The 13579-nt window shown below is 31.7% G+C and overlaps 1 protein-coding gene across 3 annotated transcripts in view; it reads left to right on the forward strand.

Annotated features, from left to right (window-relative positions):
- LOC123008491 (TWiK family of potassium channels protein 7) overlaps positions 1-13579 on the forward strand; it is a 139071-nt gene that overhangs the window by 35448 nt on the left and 90044 nt on the right. The window contains exon 1 of one of the 3 annotated variants that reach the window (XM_044404319.1): positions 12832-12960. The exons of the other annotated variants lie outside the window; for them this stretch is intronic. The gene's annotated coding sequence lies outside the window, so the exon portion shown is untranslated. Of the gene's footprint in view, positions 1-12831; positions 12961-13579 lie in introns of those variants that run through there. 3 annotated transcript variants of the gene reach the window in all.

Here is a 13579-nt window from a genome sequence, read left to right on the forward strand (position 1 = left end):
AAATTAATTTTGAATATGATTAAAACAAACACTGACAAACACTGTTGTAGTAAGAAAAAATTAGCTACTACATAATAAATAATCTACAATTCTTATGAATATTTTATCTTCTGTTTATAATAGTAAAATTAAATTGTCAAATAATTTGAAAATCTATGTGTTTGTTGTCAAAGTTTGTTTGGATTGAATAAAAATGATACGAAAATATTTAATTTGTCAATTGCAACATTATTTACAACACCTAAACACATTAGTCTATCCATCAATATTAGTGAATATGCGATCTATTTAATAAATCAATGTTGAGAGTGAAAAAAATTATTTTTTAAAAAATCATAAAAGGAGAATTATTTCAGTTTTTGACACTACTCATATATTTTATGTGTGGTCATTGGTTGCTGACTGAGATAACGGTGGTCAAAGACAAAAGGATACTTTTTCATTTAAAGTCAGATATCTCAGCGACAAATTGAAGTAAAGGGAATATTAAAAAAAACATATTAAAGGTGAACGAACATGCTATCCGGCTTAACTAAAAAAAAATTCCCCACGTTCGTGGACCAAAATAAAAAAATTACAATTTTTTTCTTGTGCTTTTGGGATTGCCTGATTACCGTAGCACAAAAATATGTTGCCAAAAAATCTCAAAAGTAGAAACTTTAAGCTTCAAAATGTTTTTTTTTTGAATCTAGACATTTTTAGATGAATTCCAGTCTTTCAAAAATCACCAAAAAATTTAGGGGAATTATTTGTTCCTTTAATTTTCTGGAATAGTGTAATTAAACCGTTGTGCGAATTCGATTTTATCGTTAAAAAATGATCGGCCGAGTGCCAGTCAGTCGTTTGTCACTTAGCGTTGTGTGTACGAACCCTCTAGGCTCTGTGGTCTCATAAAAAATTACACGAGCACGATATATGTGTGGCCATTATTTTGCCTGCAGAATAAATCATACGTCACAAAAACAAACCTCTACAAAATATATATTTATCCGACGAGTCCGGTGGTAACAAGGAGAAAATTGCAATTCAAATTCGTGTCCGAAAAAAAAAATTTTAACAATCGTTCGGGGAAATTTTCTTTCAAATGGGGAAAAATCGAGCGCTAATAAAACGCACCTGTCCGCCAATTTTGGCGGTAACAAACGCATAAGCTGTCAAAATATCGTCGAAGAATTCAATATCGGTTCGCGCTCGTGGGCCGTTTTATTACTTCTTTATGCAATCGCGACTGTCAGGAGGTAAGTAGATAAAATTCGATCAATTAGGGGATGAAATTGTTTATTTAAGACGGGTGAGGACTCGGGGGAATAAAGGAGGAATTCGGTCGGGAACTCTTTATAGCTAGTAGGTTGCAACAATGTAATAAAGTAGTATCTAAATTCTTTTCGAGTTTCTTTGTAGTCGAACTTGCGCTTCTTTATATTTAAATGGGGATCGATAATACAGCGGTACTCAAAATTTTATAACCTGTAGGTGATCTCACATAAGGACACTAATTTCAAACTTTTATTACTCGTGCAGAAACATGGTTAAACTTCATAATTGTTTTACAAATAACACCAATTAAAACCATCTAAATTTAATCAAATTAACTCAATATTTAGCCTTGCAATTTAATTACTTTAAATTTGAAAAATTAGTTTTTAAATTCATAATCTTGCCGAACTAGTTGAAATTGAATCGGAGCCCATTCCGTGCTGTATTTTCATTAGTTTAGTGTTTATTATACCGACCAGAACGTTTCCAGCGGTCTTCTTCTTCCCCAACCCCACTAATATATACGAAATTAATTTTCGATTGAACTTCGCCGACCCTCGAAACTAATATTCGAACCGTTTCAATCGCTGTACTTCTCAAACCTAAACCAATAATTGATTAAATTACAAAAAGCTTAGTAAATCCGACGAAATAAAACTCCATTAGACGAATTGAATAAGTTAACATTTCTCCTAGTAATTGTCAATTAATTTGTAAAATTGTTGGAAAATCTCTTCAGCAAACTGAATATAATATATTCGGGAGTTTTCGAGGCCTGGATTTGAGTCAAGGTGTAACGTTTAATCGCGATAAGGAACTTTAGACTCTGCTTTTCGACTGATAACTTTGGGCCAATTGTGTGAGATTATGACGGGACTAAATCGCACGTTAACATATTTTACTCTTCGGGTCGGCGAGTTATTTTCGATTCAATTAACTAAGGGTTTAAGAGTACGTAGATAGAGGATTAGTAGTTTGTTATGTAAAGTTAGACGACGGTTTTATGGTTAATTGAATGTGTTTATAGTTTATTAAGTTGACTATCTTTATGCCTAAATTAACATCGACAAGAATTGACAAATTTTAGAAATCCAAACAAAGTTGATCAAAATAAGAACATTATTATTTTTTGGCGTTTAATTGAGAGAATAAATCAAAATTTGTTCCTATTGTGCACCAAAACAGGGTTAATTTAAGTCTCTTCATTACTAAGTTAAACGTAAAATGATATTAGAGCGTAAAATATAATTCCTCTCTAACAAGTCTCATAGAGTCCTGAATATGCATTTCGTAACAAGACTATTCTCCAACACAATTTACTTTTTTGCCCTTCAGTTAATAAAACGAAAGTACTTCACTTAAATATACATGGAGCCTTTACATAATTATTTCATACTCGGGAAATAATAGGGCGACTTATTCCTTTTCTAGTTGGAATGTCAGAATCAGCGCTTTTCGTCTCAATCGAAGAAAATCGTTTTGTGTATTTTTTTCTCGGGCTGGTTTTATCTCACTATGAGAAATTTCGGGGTCCATAAAGCCGCTTTTATAGTTTTATAATAACGTTATTTACCGTCGAGGCTAACGCTCAATTTAACACGTGCACTGAACCGGTAAACTGTAAACTGAATGGTGGAACTGCAACACTACCGATACAAACAGATAGCATCAAAACACTTTGCCTATTCGGGGGTAACTGTGTGGATTTTTCTTGGACTTGAGACATGTGCTGCGTCGGCTTAATCTCAAATCGGCGTAAATTATTTTTAATTTGGTCGTAAGATCCTTTTCCCGGGTACAATCAAAGGTGGAAATAGAAAACTAAGAGCTCTATAACTTCTGCTTAAAGGCATTAAGGCTGATCTAGCGGACAATCTCGACTAATACCACGCCCTGTCCATTTATTTTACTTTATTCTAAAGGAACAACTAGAAGCGGATTAAGTGGAGCCATTTAAGCAAATGCCATAAAAAGAATTGTTTTCTTCATAATTTATCAAAAATGAAACTTTCCAGACTCACAATCTGCTCTGTATTTTTCGATAATCACGTCTGGTCATTGTTCAGACACGACCGCCACGTTTGTTGTACTTCTTTTTGTGATTTCCTTTCGTTTCCTATTGATTTCTCTCTTCTAATTGCAATCAGATCGACACAACAACCGAGCGTAATTTTAACTTTAAACAAATATTTTCAATAACGAGTCGAGAGACTAAACTGCGCCCCGCTATTGCGGCTTTCAGACATCTCGAATTATACAACTTTAGCATAAAAGCAATCCGATGTTAGTCTAGTCGCTTCTCGAATCCTCAACTTGGAAAATGGTCACTTGGCAAAACTTAATTCGGGCTTTTTTGTAACCGAAACAAAATCACATTTATCCAATGAGAAATTATATTCATAAAACGATAGAAATAAAACAGACAAAGAAATGAATTATACATGAACGGATATTTCCGCGAAAGGGGTCATAAATAAAGCGGATCTCACTCTTTATTTCCGATATACGCAGTCGATGATGGGGACAGGGTTGGCACAAAACGAAACAGAAAACACCGGAATCAATAGATTCGAAAATCTAGAGTCGAGATTAAAAAACGCTTTCTTCTACAGGATGTGACAGAATGCAGCAAATATGATTCCGGAAATGTTAATAAAAACTAATCTATGTAAACATTTTTTTCAAATGTTGTCTTTTATTAGTAGACAAGGAAAAAATAATACTTATATCAAAAGTACGTTTTTTTATCTAATTACAGATTTATCAAGAAGAAACTACCACCAAAAAAAAACGCAAATTAATTTTTTTATAATGTAATTTAGTCTGTTAATAAGTGCCAGTTTTTTGACGTTGCTTTTGTCACAATTTACAATTTCATAATTGTCAGGCATTTTCAAAACTTCTATCAAGTTTTTCCAAGTTTTTCCATTTCGTTTTTAACACTGATTATGACACTACACTGACAAGACCACCAAATACGCCATTTCTTATGATAATTTTCTAACCTTTTTGGAAACAACCTTTTTCACACTATGTAAATCTCTGAAAAATTTGACAATTTTGTTTTAGACAATTTGCGTTTTTTTTGCATTCAAATGTAGGATTTGAACGTTTATGGAAATTACGCGTTTTTCATCTTTTTTGTAAGTAGAATTTTCAGAAGTAACTTTGAATGCCAAAGGTTGGTTACCTGTTGTTGTTAATTAATTCAAAATGCTTTGAATTGAATTTGAGAGAATCTGTTTTTTGGTAGAAAAACTTGTGTATTCGGGATATTTATTAAATTAGTTATTATTATTATTACAAAGTATTAGTGCCGAAGATTAAATGAAACAAACAATGAATTCTTTGATATGGTGCTGTTAAACATGGAAGCCAAATATAAGCCGAATATAACAATTTTCCAATCGACAATACGTTTTGCAACGTTATTATATTAAATTAAATGATAGGCTCTAAATTGTGTTTTGGAAATCAAAATTTTGCATTTTATGTCATGAGAAAATTGCATTTTATTGCACATAATTCAATTTTTTAGATGTAATTAGTAAGTAAATGAAAAAATAATCAGGATACTTTGCAAGTAATGAACTCATAACATCTTTTATAGATAAACATCACGCGTTATTAACGGAATTTGTGTTGAGATTTTTAAAAGTATTTATTAATTTAACTAGTGCATGACTAGTGCAGTTAGTAGTACAAAACGTCGAATGCTGATAATCTACAATATTTATATTTATTAACAAAAAAAAAACTATTCAAAAGAACATACCTAATATATTTTTAACTTAATATGGTGTATTTTATGGTAAATTTTAACATTCAGCAAATTTTAAGATTATTCTCACTTAAGTTTATGTGTTGTATTGTTTATATTTTGTATTTTTGATGTATTTTGCATATACAAGTTTTATTTTTCTCTTATTTTGGGCGACTTTAAACGTATTATTTTGCAGCTATTTAGCATTTTGTCCCAGTTGCAAATTTACCGTGCTTTTAATTAGGATTAAAAAAATGGATTTAAATAATTTTGGCGGCAGAAAATTTGCTTATTTCAATAAGTTTTATTTGTGGTTATTAGTTAAATGTAAATATACAGAATGTGCGGAAAGTCGCGCAATTTTTTGAAAGGAAGTAATCCCCAGAGTACTGAAATATTAAAAAAAAAAATCTATCTGTCAAAAGATTTTGACATTTCTTTTTTGACATGTGACATTTTTTTATATCTATTAAATGATACTGATGATCTTCTATATGTTTTTTTATAATTACTTACTAAACGTAAAAAATTTTTGCTAATAAAAGCCACGAAGACATTAAACAGAGTGACAATTTAGGATACAGCTTCCTTATTTCCTCTTATAATAGCTTGCAAAGTGCAAATTCTCCATAACTTCGAAATTCTTATAGATATTTTTTTTTTAACTTTTTTTTGTTGTCTAGGGCATCACCTGATGATACATTGTCACGGAAGTGCACAACTTTTCGGACACTTGTATATGTCGCATTTATTTAAAACTTAACAAAAAAAATTGAAGACACAATTTGTGCTGCGGATAATAAGTTCAGTTTCTTTGAAAATTTTCCATTTTAATACCCATTTAGGTTAACAAGTTATGTATTATTTAAATATAGAAACTTTATTCAGACAAAACATAGTGGTAATTTTTACAGGTTTTTGAAAGTCGTTAAAATTTAATCTGTTCCAGTCGTCCAATTTATTACAACTTATTTAATTATAATCGTTTAATCGCCTCCTCCCTTTGATTATATGCCTACTTTGATAATTACGGTTGTCAAGTGTGAAGCACCTGGCTGTAAAGAGCGAAATCCTGTAAGAAAACTTCGTCAAATAAACGACACTTAGTGAAATTTACAACCGACGGCAGGTGTGTCGTTTTGTTTCTCGAATTTGCATTTGTTTTGTCAATATTAATGGCCACAACATAGTAGACGAGATTTCCTGTGTGTTTATGTGATTTATTTTCATTGTGTTTATGCATATAACCGCCAAGACTCGGGGGCTATTATAATCTATGTAACGACTTGATGAAACGGCCGTAAAAACATATAAAAAACGAGAGAAGTGATATATCAGGGATGCATTATTCAGTTTTGTTGAGACTTAATTACAGACATATTCGTGTACGGGTAATTCCCCCGTGCTCGGTCTACTTGATTTAGTGTTTAATAATGCGCAAGTGTCACAACGGACTTGATATTAAGTGTGTTGTTAGTTTTACTATTATGTAGAATCTTGGTATGAGGAAAGTATTACCTTGGGTGCTGCATAATAAGTGCCTGTTTTCAACGGGATACGTTGAGGTTAGGTAACTACGTTTCGTCGCGGTACTTCAGGGAAAGGAGAAACTTTATTAAGGACCAAAGAGCGAGATTATACTGATATCCTAAGGACTTGCAAAAGATTCCAAACTTAATATAACAGAAATATTTTTATTTAGATTTTAATCTTTGTTTGTGGATTTATCTCAGTGGTCAAGGATTACAAACTGCTCGAAATAACTCAGATTCAAATGCTGACATGTTAGTAAACTAGAAGCTTCAAACTAATTTATAACAGAAATAGTTTGTTGTTTAACTCTAAAACCGAAACTGTGTCATCCAAAGAATTCAATTAAACAAAATATTTATCTACTCTAAACTAATAAATCCAATTCTGAATTGACTTAATTAAAATCAAACCGAGATTTATTTCTAAAGAATCAAGTTTTTCAACGAGAGAGGAAGAAAAACTTTACTCAAGGGTTGGCTTTTATTTGTTAACGAGTGCTTGCAGAATTTTCCTAATTAATTTGTTTAGGAGTGATGTAATTAATTTCGACAAGTTTATTGAGTGATCGATTGAATATTAATTTCTAATTTCCTGCTTCGCAGGCTAATATTTTAATAGGTACTGAGTGCAGGAAAATTTTTCGACGTTTGCAGGATTGCAGGAAATGTTTACCGATAAGAGGAAAGCACAAAAATGAACATATTTTCGTATTATCAATGCGAGATAGTGGCACTTTTCAACGTTGCAGTTGAAAGATCAGAGTTGCCCTAGATTTCTAAACTAAATGCAACAAAAAGTAGTTAAACCGAAACATTGCACATTATTATGATTTTGACAGCACTTCGTTACCAACCTCAACAAAATAAATTGCTCTAGTTTTTTAAAGCACTCATTTGGGTTAGCATACATGCAAGGTTTCTTTTGTTTTTTTTGTGTACCCATTTGTAACTCGATTCGTCTGATTGACAGTCATTTGTTTCGTCTGTCACGTGACGGATCGTGACCTATTTGGCGTTTGAAACTGAACGAGTCTTTGATCATGTTAAAAAACGATATTTGTATGTAACACAATGTGATTTTGTGTTTGTTAAAAAACTGTTTGAGGCTTTCCGAATTTCTCTTCCTTTCTATTTGATAAATCGGGAAACATATTACAGGCGGAATTCATCTGGTGCTTCGCTGATAATCGGAGATTTAAACTGAAGAGAGACATTGTTTCATGTGCAAACTTTTTCGCCAATAACACATCGATTTTTGTGCAATACAAAAGCCGGTCCTGTACGACAAAAAAGACAATTACTCGGAGTAATTCAAGGTTTAATCCGGGCGTGTGTCGCAATTTTACATATTCATATAGGGGTTTTAGACGCTTATCTCGGTGATAAAAATGTCGCATTTGAGCGAAAATCAACGTAACGAATTTAAGGTTTCCATTAATGGCGGAGTTAGCGAAGAAATAAAGGATAATTGTTATCAAAAATGATTTGTCGATGGAGGCGGTGTAACGTTAAAAGTCGGGAGATAAGGGTTAATGGAAGTAATTCGGCACATTTTTCCTTTTTATTGCCGAGAATTAAATAAACAAAAGATAAAGTCGAAGGAAGGAAAAAATAAAAAAAGTTTCGCACATTTAGAATAAAACATGTGAGAGTAAATGTGATAGACTTGTTTACGTTGGAAGAGTATTAAAGATGGTAAAGTTTAACAAAACGAATTACGCGACTTTATCTTTAATAGCGACGAGTAACGGCCTTAACAAAAGAAAATTAAAAAGATACGACTTGAAGAGGGATGCGAACGACGAGATGCGCGCTTTTAATGAAAACAACCAAAATAAAAAAATTCAATTGGAGTAATTTTTTTAATAAAAGGTAGGAAAAGGCTGTTTTACAACTCAAACATTTTTGTTGCTTTTTATTCTTAAAGATATTGTAAAGTTTATTGCCAATATGCTATTACAAAGAATGCAATTTTGCTATCCCGGCGCATCCACCAAAATTAAAAATTTTTGTTTGAAGTGGTCTTTTAGTAAGTTGAGGCAGTTTTAAATTAATATCGATTTTCGCCTGCTTTCTGATAAGTTAGATTTTGCAACCAACTTAATTAGTCCTAAGATCTTAAGTTCATTTGCCACAGATGTCTATCAATGGTCATTTCTAAACTTGCTGACCCTAAGTCGAGTAACCCGATTTCTTTATCGCTTCAAACGAAAAAACCCTAATCATCGAGTTCGATAATAAATCAAACACGAAATCCTTATCACAATTAGTTTTGTCAAGATAAATCTTTCACTAAACGTTTACATAAAGGAACATTTCAATTTAAAATTACTGATTGAAACTAACCTGAAAAGTGTTATACAATCATGAAACGAAATCATTTTCTGCGGAAAATTGATTCGATACCAGAAATTGTGTATTTAATTTCCTTAAAAGCAATTAAATAAGTGACAAGTTTTATTATTATTACAATGCAACCTGCCATCTCCACAAACTTATATTCTTGAGTAAACAATCTCATTTTTGGTTTTTGTAAAAAGACATTTGAGTTAATTACTTTTTGTTGAAATCAAATTGAAATCCACCTGTTTATTTATTAACATACAACAATGTCATTTTGTCGGTTTTATAGCCACATAAAATGAACGTCCATAAAGTTCTAACATGATTTTTTCTTTGTATTGAATGAAATAATTCGATAGAGTTTCGTTTGTTCGTGCATTCAGGAAATCAACTTCTTGCAAATGAATAATAAGATGAATCACTCCATCTCAAATGTAAATCGGCGTTATTCGGATGCAGGTTGAGTCGTATTTGACTTTTTCGCTGTATCGTCATAGTTATTGCATAATGTAAAAGCGCAGGAACAACAAAACTTGGGGATTTATACAGGAAAAGTTTACCATTTTGCTACCATTACTTTAAAAACACTTTGGAAAAATAAGATTAATGCAAGACCAAATTCGTTAAATGGAAAGACCAAATTCTTTAAATGGAAATTACCAAGTCATAATTTTGGTGAAAAAATTGGTATAGTAAAAATCACGAAGATAGACTGGTGCGTCATCAATTTCATTTTTCATTACCAATACAAAAGTGAAATAAAAAATTCTATTACAATGTAAATTGAAACAATTAAAAGGTTTCTAAGGATGGTAGCTTTGAACATTAATTTACATACAGGGTGATTCTTAAACAGACCGACAAAATTTTATCCTTGGTAGTATTAAATGAGAATATGCTGGAAAAAATATTTTAAAAATTCTTTGTTTAAACGTTCTCCAAATAAAATTTATTAAAGTCATTTTCGAGGTAAAGCGTACGCCACTGATATGTTCGTAAATAGTAGTAGCACAGGTAGTGGAAACCTTGGTATTAACTTGATAAAAATGTGCGTGATCATTGCAACAATTCATAAGCGCCGTAAGTGGCACGGATCAAGGGGGTTTTGCCCCTAAAAAATATAAACGTAAAAAGGATACAGTTTGTTTCCATTTATCCTTGGGAAGCTGCGATAACATTTTGTCAGTCTATTTAAGAATCACCCTGTATATACTTCAACTTAATATCATGTTCATTTGAGTAACATTATTGTCGTCGTTGAAAGTTTTTTTCGTAAAATTTGCAAGTATTTTTCGTTTATTGCTTTTGTTCTGCGTCTCATTAATTTTTTGTAATAATTCCTTACGATTAAGTAACTTCTAAGAAATCAGGCATAAAATGCATTTGTATTAGTGTAAAACATTTAAATAATGAGAGGTCACCGATAAAAATTAGCCTCCCATCATCCTTTATTTATTCTACAAAAAATGGGGCCAATCTTATAAAAAAAAACATTCAAATGTAGTTTTAATACATTACATACTGTGTCTGCTATGGCACAAACCACACTCTGTAAATAAAATTGTGATTATTTGAGATATTTGAGGTAAATATGACCCTTGTTTAAGAAGTCCATTATTTAATAAACTAATTAACAAATTGAATCAACGCATTATTATGACTCTCACATAAGTAATTTTCCGGTTTTCATAAAATCAGAATAAAAGCTTCTTAACGTTTATGGTTTGTTTTTGAAGGATGTAAGATGCAACTTTGTTTTGTAGACGTCTTGAATTTCAACTTTTTCTTTTTTTTACCTGGAAGAATGCATAAGATCGTCTATAGTTTTAAACCCTTAAAAAAACTCAATGTAAGAAATTACTTGTCTACGCTCCTTATGTTTATGATGATTCCTATTTATGAAATACCGGTTTTGCATCCGTTTTCTTCCCACTTTACGCTCTATTCTTTAGAAAATCGGTTTTATATTTATACTGATGTACACTAAAAATTGCGAGTTTTAGATACAATATCGAAAACATAATGATGTAATGAATACACTACATGTATAACGTTATTTCCAATCTATTACATTATATTTTAAATGCCTCTGCAAAGAATTGTACAGTTGGAGACAAAATACTTTGGTCGTCAATGTCACTTGAGTGACATTAAATTGTAAAGCATGCTTTAGTACTGTTAACCTTATTTTTAGCTACTGTCAATCACAGTTGACAAGTTGTACATATTTTTGATAGAAAGATATAATAGCTGTCATTAATTTGAAATTGTCATTCATTAAAGCTTGAATTACATTAAAGTGTCAGAAAAGTGACGACCAAAGTATTTTGTCTCCAACTGTACAAAGCAACACTTTCATCAATCATCAATAAACAACTTCAAACTCGTAGATTTTGAACCTAACCTCAAAAAAATTGACGTTGTGTCATCGCGATGTAAACGTGGTGAGGAGAAACGTCAGATGACGCATCGATCGACCCCTGTCATTTTTACCATAGCAGCTTTTCTCTATAGCCGCAGTTTTGTTATTTGTTTTACACTAGAAATTTTTAAAAAAAAATTGACTTTAATCTTGTGTACTTGTTTGCTCTTTGTAAGCTTTTATAATCGAATATCTGAAGACAAATATCACTGCCAATGTCCAAAAACGGAACTCAGTACTAATAATATTGATAGAATCACACTGTAAGTTCAAAGTTGTGAAAATAAATGAACTTTACCACAAAAAAGAGTGTCTAAGTATACAGAAAAAAGTTATTTTGCAAAGATACCAGCGAGGTTTATGAAAATCGGCAATAAATTTTGTGTAATTTATTGAAATGAGCTCAAAGTTGATGCATTTTCTAAATTCTCCTTTGGCTTTAGTTTCAAAATTGTTACTTTTTCAATTTGTTCTTCAAAAGCGGTGCAAGCGGTTACTAATTTTATTGCATTCTTTCTCTTTGATGTTTATATTGTATTTTCATCAATTTTTTACTAATAATTAGAGAAAGTTTAGCAAACATTACAAATGCATTACAAATTGCTTCTACATTTTAGCGGTGGTCTTTTTCTGAGTTCTGCTTGCACATTTTTTGTCTTCAAATTTCCAAAAATTGTGTGCGGTATCCAATTTGTCCCCGTTTTTGTGTTTTCATTTCTACGATTTTTTTGCTAACGTTTAATGACATTTTTTTTAAATTAAATTAAAAACCAGAACTGACAACTTCTTTTATTAAAATTACCATGAATGAATTTGTTAGGGGTGCCAACGTTCAGACTCTTTGGCATTTCCATTAAAAAAAAAACAGACTTTATGTTTTTGTAATTTGTTGAAAAACCCCCAAAATGATTCAATTGTAGCTTAATCCGCACAATCCCCATAACTCAAATTCGTAAACACATTTATTTACACGCGACAAGTCAATTTATTAAATAAATGAACTGATTTAAACATATAAGCTAATCATCGGGAGCTGATAAATCACCTTCTGGGTCATAAAGCGCCCACAATATAATTATAAACGTATTTATTTATACCATATTCGAAAAACCCTCTGGAGAGTCTCCTCCACTTAGGCGTAAAGTCGCCTCCACCTCCCTCCACAACACGAATATCTTTTACCGTCAAATATTAATGATGAAAATGGAAATGTGAAATATGAAGTGTGCCATGCTCAAGATTGGATCCGTTTTTACGGGCCCTTAAATTTTGTATACTGCCCTCGCGAGACACCTTCCCCCACTACTACCATATCTCCAATTAAGAAGTGGCGGGAGAAGATTTTTGTGTGTATGTGGTATAAAGTTATATATGCACAACGCCGCCTAGGGCAACAGCATTTAAAGAAAGCTCCACTCTATAACGTTTGTTCTCGAATCGATCCTATCCCCACCATTTCCCCCACTCTAATTTGCCCCCACTCGACAAAACACGCTAACGCCCGAGTCTTGCGACGAGTTTTGCACCGTGTCGACGATATTTACAAAGTGGCGGAAATTTTGCGACGAGTGAGTGTGTGACCAGTGTTACGAGAAAAAATTTATTGTGTTGTGCGAGCGCTGGATTTGAGTGACAGCCGGAAAGTGAGTAATTTTTAACCGTTCAGAAAGTTGTTTTTTTATCACTAAAAATCTTCAACAACGATTAACACTCCAGCAGGACAATAGCTGCAAGTGGTTTGCTTTGAATTTAAATTTTCTTTGATATTTCGCTTTTATTTTGTGGCTCGTTTAGAGCTTTTGTGTTTACAATAAGGTTTAACCTACTTTTGATAATTAAATTTTAAGAGCTGTTTAATTAAGATTACATTATGTGTCACCTGCCAATTACAGTGCTGTAATTAGATACAGTTAATTACATTTCAAGTTGGCATTTTCAAAGATAAATTTTGGGAATTAAGTTAAATGCTCATAATTTATGAAAATTGCCGTTTTAAAATAAGGAAAAAATAAAGAATAAACAAGTTAAAATAAGTTGTGCTGATTTGATTTCGCATCGAACTGTGCACGGAATTTAGTTAAATTATAAAAATTCACATTTTTGAAAACTAATACAACTTAATTTTAACTTTTGTTTGGTTTTAAATCAAATTATTTTGTCCTTATTTATTTTTAATGAATAAAAAATAATTAAATGAAAAGATTTTCTATCCCGGCGCATCCACCATAATTAAAAAAATAAAATAATTATATATCAACTTTT

The sequence above is a fragment of the Tribolium madens genome, unplaced genomic scaffold, assembly GCF_015345945.1.
Source record: "Tribolium madens isolate multiple individuals breed KSU strain unplaced genomic scaffold, Tmad_KSU_1.1 Scaffold_71;HRSCAF=194;Tcas5.2_LG6, whole genome shotgun sequence".
Classification (NCBI taxonomy): Eukaryota; Metazoa; Arthropoda; class Insecta; order Coleoptera; family Tenebrionidae; genus Tribolium; species Tribolium madens.